At 47.6% G+C, this 16,139-nt stretch overlaps 1 protein-coding gene across 5 annotated transcripts in view; it reads right to left on the bottom strand.

Annotated features, from left to right (window-relative positions):
* LOC136373333 (muscleblind-like protein 3) overlaps positions 1 to 16,139 on the bottom strand; it is a 120,805-nt gene that overhangs the window by 87,196 nt on the left and 17,470 nt on the right. The gene's annotated exons all lie outside the window — the stretch shown is intronic.

The raw sequence follows: 16,139 nt of genomic DNA on the forward strand, positions 1-16,139 counted from the left end.
GAATTAATTCATGTTTTATAGAAATGTGTAGTATAAAATCATTTCGTATGTAAGAAATAAAAGACGATTGGGAAACTGCAGCCTTTGCCGGGAACAGGGAAAGCAGCCCATTTGCAATAGAAATAAGGGTGTCTCCACCAGTAGATGGGTCTCCTCTGAAGATGGGATTACCAATGACCCAGTGATCAACACCTGATGAACATCTTATCTATATCAGCCTGGGTGTGCATTCCAGTGCCTGGGGCCAGTAAACGTAATCACACGTCCAGCCCTGCCCAGAAAACTATTCATCTGACTGGCAGACAAGAAGAAAAGAAATATGAATATGAAACAATGACTGAGTGGACAAACGGATGAGGCAACCTTCTTTCTGGCTGAAAAACTGTATAAAAACTGGCCTTGCAGAAGCGAACTTTGTGAATGGGGGAGATACGGCGCGACAGAGGCCAGATCTAAGGTTCACCCAGTACCGATCCCGAGCTTGGTGCTAACCTTTGCTTGAGGCTTTTTCGAATTTTATTTGGCAATATTTATCAATAAAATTGCTTATTGATGAAATTGGCTGATCACTTATTACATTAAAAAAACCAGCAAGTCTTACATCACTGGCTGCAGACTTACAACCTGAAATAAACTGAACACCATGCTGCAAAGCATAGAATCACCACGGGCTTGGCATTAGTGGGATACCCTAGGAGAAACAGCCACAGTCAAAAGAAAATCACAGGGTCAGTGAAAGTGGCTACACTGTTGCATGAACTGCTTCAATGTTACTTCCCAGTAAGTAGCATCACAACACTTAAATACAATTAATGCTTTAATCCAAGCCATCAAATGAAGGACCGGTTCCAAAAGGCATGGACTCACCAGGATACACTTCCTGGCACCCAGGGTAGGTGTCCTGAGGACAGGGAGCTCAGGTAGCACACACCTCTCTTTACCATGCCCTCACTATGTACCTGCCACAGGGGAAGTAATGTCACCAACAACAGGTGTAGTTTAAGGCAAGGTTTAAGGTTCTTACAACTGTATTTCATCAGGAGTAAGCTCCAATTCTGTGATGTGGAGGGTGGATGTACATTTTCTTGGGTGGAGTCGCCCTCTACTCAACCCAGCTTAAGACCTTCACTTACATGGGGCTGTGATTAAGGGATTCAGGTCATAAGCAACCAGATCTCACACTTTTATTCTCTCTCTCATTTTGGTTGCCTGGATCTCCAGGATGAGCAAAATCACATTCCTACAGAAACCTAAGCTCATGTGCACCAGCTCTCTTCCTCAGAAGAAGGAAACGCATGAGGTTGGTCATGATAACCTCCCACCTAAATGAAATGAATAAAATGTAAGAGGTTCCCATTTTTGACACAGTCTGTCATTTGTTAAGAAAGTTATGCTGTTTAAAATGTTATGTCAGTTGTACCCTGCCTGTTAAGAAAGCTATGCTGTTTGTACCAAAGTTTGTACCCTCAAAACCTTATTCCAAGTTGTATACACCCTCTAAAACCACGGGTTCCCTTCCCCTTCCGTCGGGCTAGACTGTCGCCATTCCCCGCCGGCTCCTCGAACTGCAGGCCCCGCCTAATAGGAAAATCCAAGGACTTCCATGGTGCACCACTCCAAACTGAAGTGCAGTTGCCGGCAAACAGACCCAAAAGCCGTGACCCAGCACAAAATCCAGACAAAAGAGAGTCACTACAACAACAAGAAGACCCTCAAATACCTAAGGACTGAATTCTGCTTCTGCCGCCTCGCCATGACCAAAAAGAGACTGGGAAACAGTGACACCCCTAGACCACACGAGCCCAGTTGAGTTCCTGGGGATTCCCGTGAGGCTGGAACTCCCGACTCTGCAGCGAGAGCAGCAGATTTGTCTGACACCTCATCCTCAGCGACGGCCCGAACGAGAACGGTGAGAAGAGCGAGAAGGGCGATAGGAGCGGCGACGGCGCAGGCGACCCCTCGAGTTCCCCCTTGAAAGAGCTGACTAATAAAGGCCTTTCAAAAGAGCAGGTCTCCTAGCACATTTTTAACAATTTGGAGGGTCGCCGGGATCTAAGCCACTCCCAGAAGAGGACCAGGATGGGAAGGCGCAGCCCGGTCTCGGATCTCCTGGACAGCTGGACATCCCGGACCAGAGGACGACGCTTGCTAGCCTCGTGGGACGCCACTGAGCATCGGTAAGAAAAACCGGTGGCTTGTGAGTTGGCACTGGCTGGGGTAACTACCGGGGTGTGGGGAGAGAAAGAGAGCACTGGCTGAGGCTACGGCCTGAGGCATCTGAGTACCGGCTGGTGTAGCAAAGATAGGCTGCTTTCGGGGTGCTTTGGAGACTGGCTGGGTTAGCTGTCGGGGTGCTGGGATAAAAGAGTCTGCATTGGTCAGGGGTATCTTGGGTACGCTTTCCGGGTTCGAGGGTGTCGTATTGGACAGGGGCACCCAGGGAAGAGGTATGCTGTCCAGGTACGGAGAGGTAGAACTGGTCGGGGGTGCCCAAGAGGACGCTGTCCGGGTGCAGAGGTGTGAGAGTTAGGGGAGTCCCAAAGTGCGAGGGACTTAAAGGTAGGGTGAGTGCGTAAATCGCACGCTGTATGTCCAAATCCTGGCAGTAGGTGGTGACTGGACCGGCATCTTACGGGTATTTGCCTGACGTACATGAGAGAAAAGGAGTGCTGGCTAAGGGGTAGTGGCTGAGGCCCTAAGGGCGGGTCACCAGGCTACCTGTGGGGCATTCCGAGCACTGGCAGGGGTAGTGCCAAACCCTGAGAGAGGGTCCCTGGGGCTACTTACAAGTGTTCAAAGAGTGAGTGAGAGTTAAAATTTGGGTTGCCCATCTTTAAATTTGTGTGCGTGTGTAGGGGCACCTTAAAGAAGTATAATTAAAACAAGGTCAGATAATTTTGCTTTGTGTTGCCCTGAAGTGAAGTTTCCATCAGGGTAAGAGCACCGTAGTTTTTATTTGAGACCCAGTAAAAATGGCGGCGTACATAAGTAGACTGGAGCCAGTTGAGGAGAAAAGAGAGAAAAAGATAAGAAATATTCCACCAGACAGTCCACTAGGACAAATGTTAGAACTATGGGAGGTTGATGAGGCCGCTAAAAGCTTGGACAGAATCAACATGATCCATTATTGCATAGAGGCTTGGCCTAAGCTAGATTTACCTGAAAAATGGCCATGGTGTGGAACTAGAGACCCCTGGATGTGTTCACAATTAGTTCAATACTTGAAATCCCGAGGAGAGTCAAGTACCGAACAAATACTCTATGCTGCCTGTTGGCAGAAACAAGTAGTCAAAAATGAAACAGCAAAAATATGTAAGTTACAGCAAGGGAAACAAAGGAATGAAAAGCAGAAGGAGAACCAAGAGGAAGCTAGCCATAATTGGGACCCCTTAGAACATTTGCCTCCTCCTCCAGTTTATCCCGAAGTACTAGAAACTATCCCTACTAATCCTCCAACCTCATTTGAAAATCATATCCCACCTTCCCAACCTGTAATCCCTGTTCTTTCCCCAGCTTGCCCCCCTCCAGTTTATAACCCCTCTTGCCCTCTGCCGTTTCCAAACACTGGTCTGGCCTCCTCTCCTTCACCATCCACAATCCCTGCACCTCCTCACAGCTGGGAGCTGGGTCTGGCTCCTAACAGTGCATCCTGCCAGGGAATAAAAAACCCAGAAGGACCTTACAGTAACACCAGGTCAAAAACCAAACTCTTTCCCCTAAGGGAGGTCCCATTGGGTGGGGCAGTTGGAAGAATAGGATTTGTCAATACACCTTTAACAGCGTCAGAAGTCAGAAGTTTTAAGAAAGAGCTGGGGAATCGGGTTGAAAACCCAGTGGGAATTGCCAACTAGATTGACCAGTTTTTGGGCCCAAATATTTATACATGGGGGGAACTAAACTCCATCTTAAATATACTCTTCAATCGAGACGAAGTTCGGCTGGTCAGGACAGCGGGGATGCGCATCTGGGAAAGAGAAAACCGAATGGGCCCTCCTGGTGACCAGAAGTTGCCAATAGCTAACCCAGGGTGGGACCCAAACAGAGGAGAAGGGAAGAGAAATATAGAAGATTATAGAAACCTAATAATAAGAGGTATTAAAGAATCAGTTCCCTGGATTAGCAACACCAAATTAGCCTTTGATAGGGCCCAAGAGAAAGATGAATCCTCAGCAGCCTGGCTGAGCAGGCTCAGACAGAATTTCCAGCAATATTCTAATTTGGATCCATATAGCCCAGAGGGACAGATATTATTAAAATTACAGCTTGTCACAAAATCCTGGCCGGATATCAGGAGAAAACTTGAAAAGATGGAGGACTGGCAAGACCGAGAAATAAATGAATTATTAAGGGAAGCCCTAAGAGTATACCATAGGAGAGAAGAAGAAAACAAAAGCAGAAACCAAGATTATGGTTGCCGTGGCCAGGGAGAGTGTAAGGGATCTCAGAGAGGATACTAGGGGTGAAGGAAACATAAAATCTTTACCAGGAAAGGGAAGAAGAAGGAACCCACCACCTTGGGGTACTCCTCAGAGGCCAGGAGAGACCCGAGCCTGTTTTTATTGTGGAAAAATAGGACACTTTAAAAAACATTGCAGAAAAATGTCATTTGATGAGGCTGTTATGAGGGAGCAAGAGGCATTAGAAAAATTATTGAAGGGAGAAGTCAAGGAGGATTAGGGGTGTCATGGGCTCTATGTGTTAGGGGCCCCCATGAAACATCAAGAAGAGCCCATAGTAAATTTTGAAGTAGGTTCCCAACATGAAGAGTTTGAATTTTTAGTAGATACTGGTGCAGATAAATCATATATTAACTGACTTCCAGTTGGAATTGCGATTGGAAGAAAAACTTGTGAAGTCCTAGGAGCAGAAGGGGAGCCTTTCAGGGCTTCAGTTATAGAAAATGTAGAAATTAAAGGAAATTCCAAAAGATGTGTCACTAATTTAATATATCTACCCAAAGTAGACAGTAACCTGCTGGGAAGGGTCCTGCAAGTTCAGTTGGGAGTAGGGATTCTTCCTAGAGAAGGAAGAATGGTGGTACAAATCATGAGGCTGACCATGGGAGACTTGGGAGAAATCAATCCAGAAGTCTGGGCCTAGGAGGGAAAATATGGTCATTTAGATATCCCGCATATAGAAATAAAAATGCAAGAAAAGACACCTGCTATAAGGTTCAGGCAATATCCTATTTGTCTAGAAGGGAAAAAAGGACTAACCCCAATTATAACCCATCTACTCACAGAAGGGATATTTGAACCTTGTATGTCACCCCACAACATCCCTATTCTGGCCGTAAGAAAGGCAGAAAATAAGTTTAGATTAGTGCAAGACCTAAGAGAAGTGAACAAAAAGACAATTACCAGGCACCCGGTGGTACAAAACCCCTACATGCTCCTGAGCAGGATCCCTAGAGAACATTCCTGGTTTACTGTAATAGATCTAAGGGATGCTTTTTGGACCTGTCCTTTGGCAGAGGGGGGCCGAGATTGGTTTGCTTTTGAGTGGGAGTGCCCTGAAAGTAAGAGAGGGCAGCAACTGAGATGGACTCGTCTTCCTCGGGGGTCCACTGAAAGCCCAAACCTCTTCGGGCAAGCCCTAGAAGAGTTACTAAGACAGTTTATCCCTAAAAATAATGTGCAAATCCTGCAGTATGTAGATGACCTCCTAATATCGGGGAGAGAGCAAGATGAAGTAAAAAGAAACAGTATTAATCTCCTAAATTTCCTAGGGGAAAAAGGCCTCAAAGTGTCAAAGAACAGACTGCAGTTTGTAGAATCGTGGGTCACCTGCTTCGGACACCTCATTGGGGAAGGGTGTAAGAAATTAAGCCCTGGAAGAATCTCAGGTATGCTCTCAGTCCCAGCTCCAACCACAAAAAGAGATATAAGAAAATTATTAGGACTATTTGGTTATTGCAAGCTGTGAATAGAGAAATATTCCCAAAGTGTTAAATTTCTATACGAGAAATTAGTCCAACCTGAACCTGTGAAATGGACACATAGAGATGAAGAACAATTGAAAGACCTAAAGACAAAATTGTCTTCAGCCCCTGTCCTGAGTCTCCCAGACCTTAAGAAAAAGTTTGACCTATTCATTAACACTGAAGGGGGAATAGCTTATGGAGTATTAACCCAAGAATGGGGAGGACACAAAAAGCCTGTCGCATATCTTTCCAAACTTCTGGATCCAGTTGCAAGAGGGTGGCCGGCTTGCCTCCAGGCTGTAGCAGCCACAGCTGTTCTCATGGAGGAAGCAAAAAAGCTGACACTGCAAGGAAAAATCATTGCACACACACCCCATGATCTCAGGACAGTGTTGAGCCAAAAGGCTCAACAATGGCTGACTGACTCTAGAATTTTAAAATATGAAGTGATTTTAACCGGCACCAGTGATTTGGGACTAATCACATCAAAAAGTCTAAATCCTGCCCTGCCCAGTTCCTCTCAGGAGAACCCACACCAAACTTAGAGCACAATTGCCTGGAAATGAGAGATTTACAAACAAAAGTAAGGGAAGATCTTGAAGATACACCTCTACCATATGGGAGGGTGCTATTTATTGATGGATCATCTAGGGTGACTGAAGGAAAAAGGATATCAGGCTATGCAATACTTGAAAGTAGAAAAAGAGACAATTTAAAAGTTATAGAAAAAGAAAAACTACCCCCAAACTGGTCTGCCCAGTGTTGTGAAGTCTATGCCCTCAAAAAGGGATTAGATTTATTAGAACAAGACCAAAATACAATCTGTACAGACTCGAGATATGCATTTGGAATAGTACACACATTTGGAAAGATCTGGGAAGAAGGAGGTTGCCTAAATTCAAAAGGGAAAGATCTGATACATAAAGAATTAATTAAATTGGTATTAAAATCTCTTATGAAGCCCCAAGAAATAGCAATTGTACATGTCAAGGGACATCAAAAAGGGGACACATTTGAAGGAAGGGGCAACCAAGTAGCTGATCAGGCAGCCAAACTAGCAGCTCAAAAGCTGGGAGAACCAATAAAAATTCTTACCTTAAATGATGTACTAGCTAACAAAGTTAGTGAACCCATTTATGATAAAAATGAATTAAAAGAAATAAAAAAGTTAAGTTTACACCAAGGAAAGCGAGGAGAATGGCTGACCCCAGATAGAAAAAAATTCCTAAACAAAGCAATAGCTCGAAAAATGCTGGCAGAAATCCACAGCTTAACCCACTGGGGCACCCAAGGGTTGTGTGATCATTTCCTGAGAGAACACCTATGTGTTGGAGTCTATAAGCTGGCTAAAGCAGTTACTGAAAGATGCCTAATTTTTCAGAAAGTAAATCAAAAAGTAATGAGAAAGCCCACACCAGGGGAAAGACAAATAGCATTAAGACCCTTTCAAAGTATACAAATAGACTTCACAGAAATGCCTCCAGTACAAGTACATAAGTGTTGCCTCAAGTTTGCCTGTTTTTCACTTTTTGCATTTTGTTCTCACGCAGCTTCAAGTAAACTATGTATATTATTAGAATTGTTTACATTCTTCCTCTCTAGGAGGAGAATGATGATTGATGGTGATGTTCACCAACGAGGTCGAAGAGGTGGCTACCTGTGTAGCCAATCTTGGCCTGTCTGTAAATTTGTATATATATGGAGTCAGAAAAATAAAGTAGAAGCTTTCCTGCTTGACCTCCTGCTGGCCTGCGTCGTCCTTTCGTGCTCCTAACAGCAGCCGCAAGTGTGACCCTCCGTCACAAGTGTGACCTCGACGGTGGGAAAGGAATTCAGCCGTCTGTGTCTGAGGTCACAAGTGGTGACCCCTCCGTTGGACAAGAATTCAGCCTTCTGTATATCTGAGGTAACAAGTGCTAAGAGATGATGACCTCTGCCTCTCCCTCGGAAGATGTCCTCGTGATGGACCTCTGGTTTGAGGTCCTAGAGAAGGAGGGATCCTCTGTATCTAGAGAGGATTTCCTAGAGTTTTTTTACTATGCTAGGAGCCATGGTTTTTTCTCCAGCGTTCAGGCTGCTTTCTCCACATGGCAGTGGCAGATCTTAGGGTCCCGCCTGCTGCACGAGTTTAAGGCGATTGCTGGGGTGGATTTTTTGAGGTTGCTAACAACCTGGAAAAGGCTGGAGGGGGTGCTGCTCGGTATGCAGCCTTCCAGTTCTGGGGCTTCAGAGGATGGCTCCAGCCTGATGCTGTCTCCCGGGCTAGGTCCCAGGGGAGATGGTGGTGCCTTTTCTCCAGTCCCCGCACCGCGGACGCGCCGCTGGAGCGGAGGGGATTTAGCCCCTACCCCCGCTCGCACGGTGCCGGCGGGAACACCGATTCCCGCCCCACGTAGGCGCAGGAATGGGGAAAGCCTGTCCTCCCTCATGCCAGCGGCTGAAGAGGGCGCGGGGCCCGCGGACCGGACCCCGCCCGTACCCGCACCCCGCAAGCGATGGAGTGCGGGGGATCTCAGGGCTTGCGGAAGCCCAGCGGGACCGGCGCTACCAGCGCCGCCGATTCCGGCACCGCGGTAGCGGCAGCAGAAGGTCCCTTCCCCTCCCTGTGCATTCCCGGCGCGGGAAGCGCCAAGAGCGCGTTTGGACCGGGGAGGGGGGGGGGGGGGGGCGGTCACAGTGGACTGCCCTCATTGTGGGATTTCCACGAGATATTTCGTGGAGGAGGACGGCGTGGGTTCGTGCCGTCCCGAGGGGCCGAGCGAAGCGGCCCCAGACCCGCAGCCCCCCCGCGCCTCCAGGCGCGGCTCCGGGCGGCCAGCCAAGTCTGCCCGGGGGGGCACGGCCCCGGAGAGTGAGAGGCCGGCCCCGGAGAGTGAGAGGCCGGTCCCGCAGCGGGCGGGAGGGCCGCTCACCATTGGAGTTCGGGCGGCCGGGGGGACCATGCTGGGAGCGGTACCCGCAGCCCCTCCCGCAGCTGCGGCTCCGCCGAGAGATGCATGGGGGAGGTGGCGCTCGGGTGACCTTCGGACTGTACAGCCTGGCTCTCCAGCGAGTCTTTCAGCCCCCGCGAGCCCCCCTCCTTTCCCCGTGGCTTCTCCCCCCCAATCGCCCGTGTCCTTGGAAGCGGTGCCGCGCGGCGAGTCCCTCAAGGCGCTGCGTTACCCCCCCGCGCTGAGCCGGAGCGGCTCCGCAGTTTTTACTTTTAGGGGGGATGGCGCGGGTGGTGATAGGCCGGTGTTCACCCATGGCAAGGGGTCCTGGGATGCCGGGTCGCCTTCGGGTGGCCATTGGACGCTGCCACCGTGTCAGGTGACGGTCCGGCCGCGGGACCGCGCACGGTTTTGGGAGGATGTCCGAGCCAAGGCTGATGCCGTGGGCGGCCGTGGTTCGGCACGGCGCCCCCTGAAGGGCAGGGATGAATTCCCCAGCTCTGCAGGTGCTGTAAGACAGGCACCTGCCTCTGTCCCCGTGGAGTCTAAGGGACAGAATTCGGAGGATGATGCCTCGACGGGCGGTCTGCGAGCTTTCCCTGTGCTTCGGGAAGCTGGTCGCAAGAAACATGCCCATTTGTCTTGGCAGGCTTTGGTTGATCTCCGAGATAGGGTTGGTAAACACGGTCTGGGGTCTCTGGAGATGATGCAGGTGCTCCGGCTGATAGACACAGACGTGTTACCTCCTTATGACATTCGGTGTTTGGGCAAGGTTCTCTTTCAGCTGGTCGAATATGACCTATTTGAGTCCAAGTGGTCTCAATTGGCTGAAAAGACTTTAGCACAGAATTTGCTGACTCGTCAAGATGACCCTAGGTATGGGGTCGGGCCAGACGTGCTGCTGGGTATAGGCGAGTTTGCTGATGTTAATAGGCAGATCACCTGTGAGCCCCTGGTACTGGAGCAGTGCCAGAAGGTTGGCATGGCAGCATTGGTACAGACAATGGAGTTGTCTGCGCCAAAACAGTCTTTTGCCACGATTCTTCAGGGGACTAACGAATCCTTTCTGCAATTCACGGGGAGGCTGACAGCTTCGGTTGAGCGACAGGTGGATGATTTTAATACCAGAATGATGTTGCTCAAACATTTGGCAAGGAGCAATTGCAATGCAGAGTGTAGAAGGATCATTGAGGCCCTTCCAGGCAATCCCTCACTTTTGCAAATGGCTGAAGACTGTGCCAAATTGAGCACTGTACGTGCTAAGATGGCTGCCGTGGCTACCACCCTGCAGCCGACCTGGAAGGGGAAGCGGGGTGGGAAGCCGATGCAGGCAAAGGCTCCGGCCAGCAAGAAGATAGGGAAGAAAGGGAAGAAAGGGAAGAAGGGGACCAAACCTTTGTTTCTTTGTGCACAGTGTGGACAGCCAAATCACATGGCAAATGATTGTAAGGCCACAGTTCATGTGAATGGCCAGTCTCTATCGGGCTCAGGAAATGGGCAGTGGAGCGCGAAAAGGAAGTGTGCTCAGACACGAGTGTCTTCCCAATCCCCAGAGCCGATGGTGATCTGCTGGGCCAGCAGAGTTTCCACACCCACCCGCCCCTGTCACTGTCCCTGAAGGGACCTGAATTGCTCAACTTGAGTTTTTTGAGTCTTCTGTTCACAGGACAGAGTGCTGGTGGCGAGAAGGAGGCTGCTCTGAAGTTCTGGGCTGCCTGACGTTCACTGGACTGTTTTTCTGGCCAGAGACTGTCCTGAAACGACTTTTACTCTGTCTGTCTTTGGAGTGGACATTGCAAGTTTCTCCCTTGCTGCTTGACGTCTGGAATGGACTCTTTCTTCTAGATGACTTTGTTGCCCTTCGTGACTTGGTTCGGGAGCAGTTGGTCCAGGATCATCTGGAACTTTCTACCAGTCCCTGGAATGTCTCTGTTTCCTGCCTCAGAAAGAAGTCTGGGACATGGAGGTTGTTACAGGACCTCTGAAAAGTTAATGCTGTGGTGGAAGGCATGAAGATGGTGCGGGCTGATGTGCCGTCGCCCACCAGTTGGGTCATTCAATTTTGAAGGAAGTCAGCAATGTTGCTTTGTTTCATTTGATGAAGACCCTGTGTTGTGCCCCTGAGGTCTGGGTTCTTCAAAACAAAAATGGGGAATGCAGGGTGAAACTCCGCAATCAATTGGCAAAGGTTTTGTATGCCATCAAGCATCATAAGGTGCTGCAGGGTTCTAATAACCCTGTCATGTTGAAAGCCAGGAGACCGTGACCAAAATGAAGGTCAACAAGTGGAGGAACCACTGAGTGACGACTCTGATGCCGATGATCACTCCGATGCTCCTTCCACGTCAAGAAATTGAACATTGTTCATTTTCTTTTTTCTTTTTTCTATTTAATGGTAAAAGGGTGAGATGTTGCCTCAAGTTTGCCTGTTTTTCACTTTTTGCATTTTGTTCTCACGCAGCTTCAAGTAAACTATGTATATTATTAGAATTGTTTACATTCTTCCTCTCTAGGAGGAGAATGATGATTGATGGTGGTGTTCACCAACGAGGTCGAAGAGGTGGCTACCTGTGTAGCCAATCTTGGCCTGTCTGTAAATTTGTATATATATGGAGTCAGAAAAATAAAGTAGAAGCTTTCCTGCTTGACCTCCTGCTGGCCTGTGTCGTCCTTTCGTGCTCCTAACAGCAGCCGCAAGTGTGACCCTCCGTCACAAGTGTGACCTCGACGGTGGGAAAGGAATTCAGCCGTCTGTGTCTGAGGTCACACATAAGCATCTTTTGGTTATAGTTGGTCACTTAACGCATTGGGTGGAAGCCTTCCCTACAAAAAGGGAAACAGCACAAGTGGTAATAAAGATACTATTAGAACACATCATCCCTCAGTATGGACTGGTAAATAACATCGATTCAGACAGAGGCCCCCACTTTGTAGCACAAATCCTGCATGATGTTGTTAAAGCCTTGGGAATTAGGTGGCGATTACATACACCCTGGCATCCCCAAAGCTCAAGAAGAGTTGAGAAGATGAATAAAACCCTCAAAAATGTATTGACTAAATTAATAACAGAAACTGAAATGAATTGGATAAAATGCCTGCCCCTAGCACTCTTAAGAATCCGAGTTCGGCCGAGGTCAGACATAGGGGCTTCACCATATGAAATGATGTTTGGACTCCCTTTCTTACTAACTCCTTGCAGCACTGCAGATTATTTAGAAGGGGAGGCAGCCACTCAAGAATACATAAAAACAATTGGAAAAACATTGGCCGATCTTAAAAAAAGAGGGTATCTTCCTCAAACCTCCCCCTTAGACGCAGATGTACACCAAATAAAGTCAGGAGACTGGGTCCTAATTAAATCTTGGAACACCACTCCACTAACCCCCAAATTCGAAGGTCCATTCCAGGTCCTGCTCACAACCCACACTGCAGTGAGGACCCAAGAAAAGGGCTGGACACACATATCCCGAGTAAAAGGACCATTGCCACTTCCCAGTGACTCTGTTACCCCAGCAAAAACTCCCTCTGAATGGACTACCATTAAAGACCTAAACACACTTAAAATAACCTTCAAGAAACAACCAAAGCCCAATTAGAAATGAAAGAAAACCCTTTGTTCAAAATCTTTCCAAGTTGTTATCAAAAGCTGTCATAAAAAAAAAATGTTCTCTGTAAGTTATTGTTCTAAGCTGTTTTAAAAAGTTGTGATAATAATATCATTACAGATCTCTCATAGGGCACACCACAGAAGGGCTAATCAAAAACTGAAAAAGAAGTGGGAAGACACTGAAAGGAACTCCATAAGGCCAGCTAAATAACTTCCCCAACCCAAGAGGCAAGACCAGGTGAGATCGAAACAATGGTTCATACTGGACTCTTGGGAGGACTAATCATAGTCCTATTAATGAGCAAACCCACCAAAGGAGCATGCTCTAAGAACTACTATCCCACTTCCCCAACCCGAGAGGCAAGACCAGGTGAGATCGAGACAATGGTTCATACTGGACTCTTGGGAGGACTAATCATAGTCCCATTAATAAGCAAACACGCCAAAGAAACATGCTCTAGGAGCTACCATCTCATCTATGACGGGGAGAATCTGCAGTCCCTTATAAGAGTTCACACTCATGTGAATCCCACGTGTTTTAATATAACCCAAGTATCCACTTGCCGGAAAAATGAAAAGCAATATTGGACTGCAAAAATTGCTGCAACATTTATGCAGCGCCTAACTGGAGAGTGCCCCATAAGAGAATGTTTTTACCCTAAAAAGTTAGACAATCCAAAGAAAGTTGCAAATTTAATAAAAGAAAAGCCACTAATCATGAAGAAGAATGAAATAGATGAGCCCTTCGATAAAAACTTACTTATTGACTTAATAGAAAAAACAGTAATTATTGTAATAAGCATCCTTGCCAGCCTTCTACTCCTTCCCTGCATACTCCCCTGTTTAATTCAACCAATAACTGCAACCGTTCAAGCAAGCCTCAAACCTACTGAAATAAACGTCCCAAGGCCCACAAATATAATAAGATTAGAACCCCAAACTGAAAAACTAAGTGAAGCCAAAAGAATATATAACCAGTACCAAAAATTAAGAAAGATATACTCCCATGAATCAGAAACTACCAATTGATGCGGGCAAAGGCCCAATCAAAGAAATAGAGGGGGGACTGAAATGAATAAAATGTAAGAGGTTCCCATTTTTGACAGTCTGTCATTTGTTAAGAAAGTTATGCTGTTTAAAATGTTATGCCAGTTGTACCCTGCCTGTTACGAAAGCTATGCTGTTTGTACCAAAATTTGTACCCTCAAAACCTTATTCCAAGTTGTATACCCCCTCTAAAACCCCGGGTTCCCTTCCCCTTCCGTCGGGCTAGACTGTGGCCATCCCCGCCGGCTCCTCGAACTGCTGGCCCCGCCTAATAGGAAAATCCAAGGACTTCCATGGTGCACTGTGGAGGCCCCCAAAGACTATGCAGAGGGAGCAACACTCCCGGCTCTCCCATGGAGGATGTCTAGCCCTTGAATTTCCCTAACCTAGTTGTTTAACCCCTTGTTATTTGAAGTTGGCAGTTAAATTTACTTCCTGATATGTTAATTACCTTACCCCTGATTGGTTCTTTTGGATCCCTTCTCCGATTGGCTAACTTTTCAATCCGCGCCACTATTGGTTGTTTTAGTAAACCCCATCCCCTGAGTTAAGAATAAAAATCCAGCTCCCGAGACCTTTGGGGTCATTCCTCGGAGAGTCGTCGGAGAATAAAGAAGGCTCCTGAAGAAGACCCCCGGCTCCTGTGGTTTCTCCTGCGCCACCTGCGTAAACCCCTGCCTGGAAGAAAGCTGCTTTGGCAGCCACAGCCTGGCGAGAGCTGACAGGCTTGATCGCTTCTGCGATCTCACAAAAGAGCTGATCACTCTAGAGGAGTGCCTGTGCCGCCTGGGTTGAGGCCGTCTCTCATTGGGCGACTCACTTGGGAAGGTCACAGCACCCAGAAGACCCCTGCCGGGGAACTGGGTAGTCGGCAACAGTGCACCGCTCCAAACCGAAGTGCAGTTGCCGGCAAACGGACCCAAAAGCCGTGACCCAGCACAAAATCCAGATAAAAGAGAGACACTACAACAACAAGAAGACCCTCAGCTACCTAGGGACTGAATTCTGCTTCTGCCGCCTCGCCATGACCAAAAAGAGACTGGGAAACAGTGACACCCCTAGACCACACGAGCCCAGTTGAGTTCCTGGGGATTCCCGTGAGGCCGGAACTCCCGACTCTGCAGCAGATTTGTCTGACACCTCATCCTCAGCGACGGCCCGAACGAGAACGGTGAGAAGAGCGAGAATGGCAACAGGAGCGGCGACGGCGCAGGCGACCCCTCGAGTTCCCCCTTGAAAGAGCTGACTAATAAAGGCCTTTCAAAAGAGCAGGTCTCCTGGCCCATTTTTAACACTGAAGATGTCTGATGTGCCACAGCACTCTTTCCCCACATTGAAAGCTCCAAACAGCAATCCTAAAGCCAGTCTTGCCTCCTCACCTCCACAATCCAGCTAACAGTACTGCATCAAATTCTTCAACACCATTGCATTTGTACCTCCCCTCTGGTAAACCACTCAGAAAGTTGTGCATCCAAAACTACAGCAGCCTGCACCCTCTCGCACTCTTTCAGTTTCCTCTTAAGATCAGTCTGCTGAGAATCTCTTTGGCAACGTTGCAGTTGAGATGGCCATGCACTCAGAGTGCTTCAATAAAAACTTCAGAAGGCTTCAAGCATTAGGACTGTGTTATCTAGAAGTCTTTCATACCTTTTCTATGTAGCCTCCCATGGGAAGCTCCACACAACTCTGGCTCTTTGTCTCCTTTTTCTCTCTTCCTTCTGCAGTTCCAGCTCACTGCTTCCTGCCCCTAGCAGAGCCACCTAACCCCGTCTGTTCCCTTGTACCACCTCCTTTCCCTTCCTCCTCACAGCCAGCAGACTCCAACTAACTTGCTCTCTTATCACACCCATAGCTGAGTGCAAGGCTGTTCCCACTCTTTGGTAATTAACACAGCTGCAATAGATCAGAGGCAAGATTGCCTTTAGCACTATCTCTGTCTTCCCACAGCAACACACAGGTTCAAGACCATCCTAAAAGCACCCACAAAAGGATATCAAATTGCAGCCCTTGTTTCACTCTCCTGTAAGCATCATGCAGGATTAATCCCTTGCTAAATGATCTGGGACTATGGCAACACGTTCCCAGATTTGTTATTTAGTTGTGGCAGCTTTCTCTACCTGCAGATGCTGTCCAAAAATACAGAAGAAAATTGCGTGCCCTTGGGAACTCATAGTCCAAAGGCAGAGGTCAGAAGAAACACTCTGTTTTTATTAATGCACTTCTACAGAGAGCTGGGAAAAAAAAGAAGCCACATCTGTATGCTTCTCAGAAGCAGATTATGGTTAATGATACAAAGATTACTGACATTAAATGAATTTAAATTCATTCTTCTATCATTCAGAATGTTGATTTTACCTTCCTCCCAGAATCACTCCCATTTGTAGTCAGCCTCACTTTCTGCCTATGACAAATTATATTTGGACAATAATCACCACAGTGGACTTCTCCCCCTTGACAGTTTTGTATTAGGAGTCTGTCCTAGGGTGACTTTATGATGCTTGTATCCCAAATCATCTGTTCTGTGTGTGCTGCATGTTGTGTTCTGTACCTTTTTAAGACTGGTTCCGAGAGTGAAGCAGGGAAAGAAGAAGTGCACAGTTTCTTTTGAGAAAACAGCGTTCACTCCTCCATA

The sequence above is a fragment of the Sylvia atricapilla genome, chromosome W (genome assembly GCF_009819655.1).
Source record: "Sylvia atricapilla isolate bSylAtr1 chromosome W, bSylAtr1.pri, whole genome shotgun sequence".
In the NCBI taxonomy this organism is placed as follows: Eukaryota; Metazoa; Chordata; class Aves; order Passeriformes; family Sylviidae; genus Sylvia; species Sylvia atricapilla.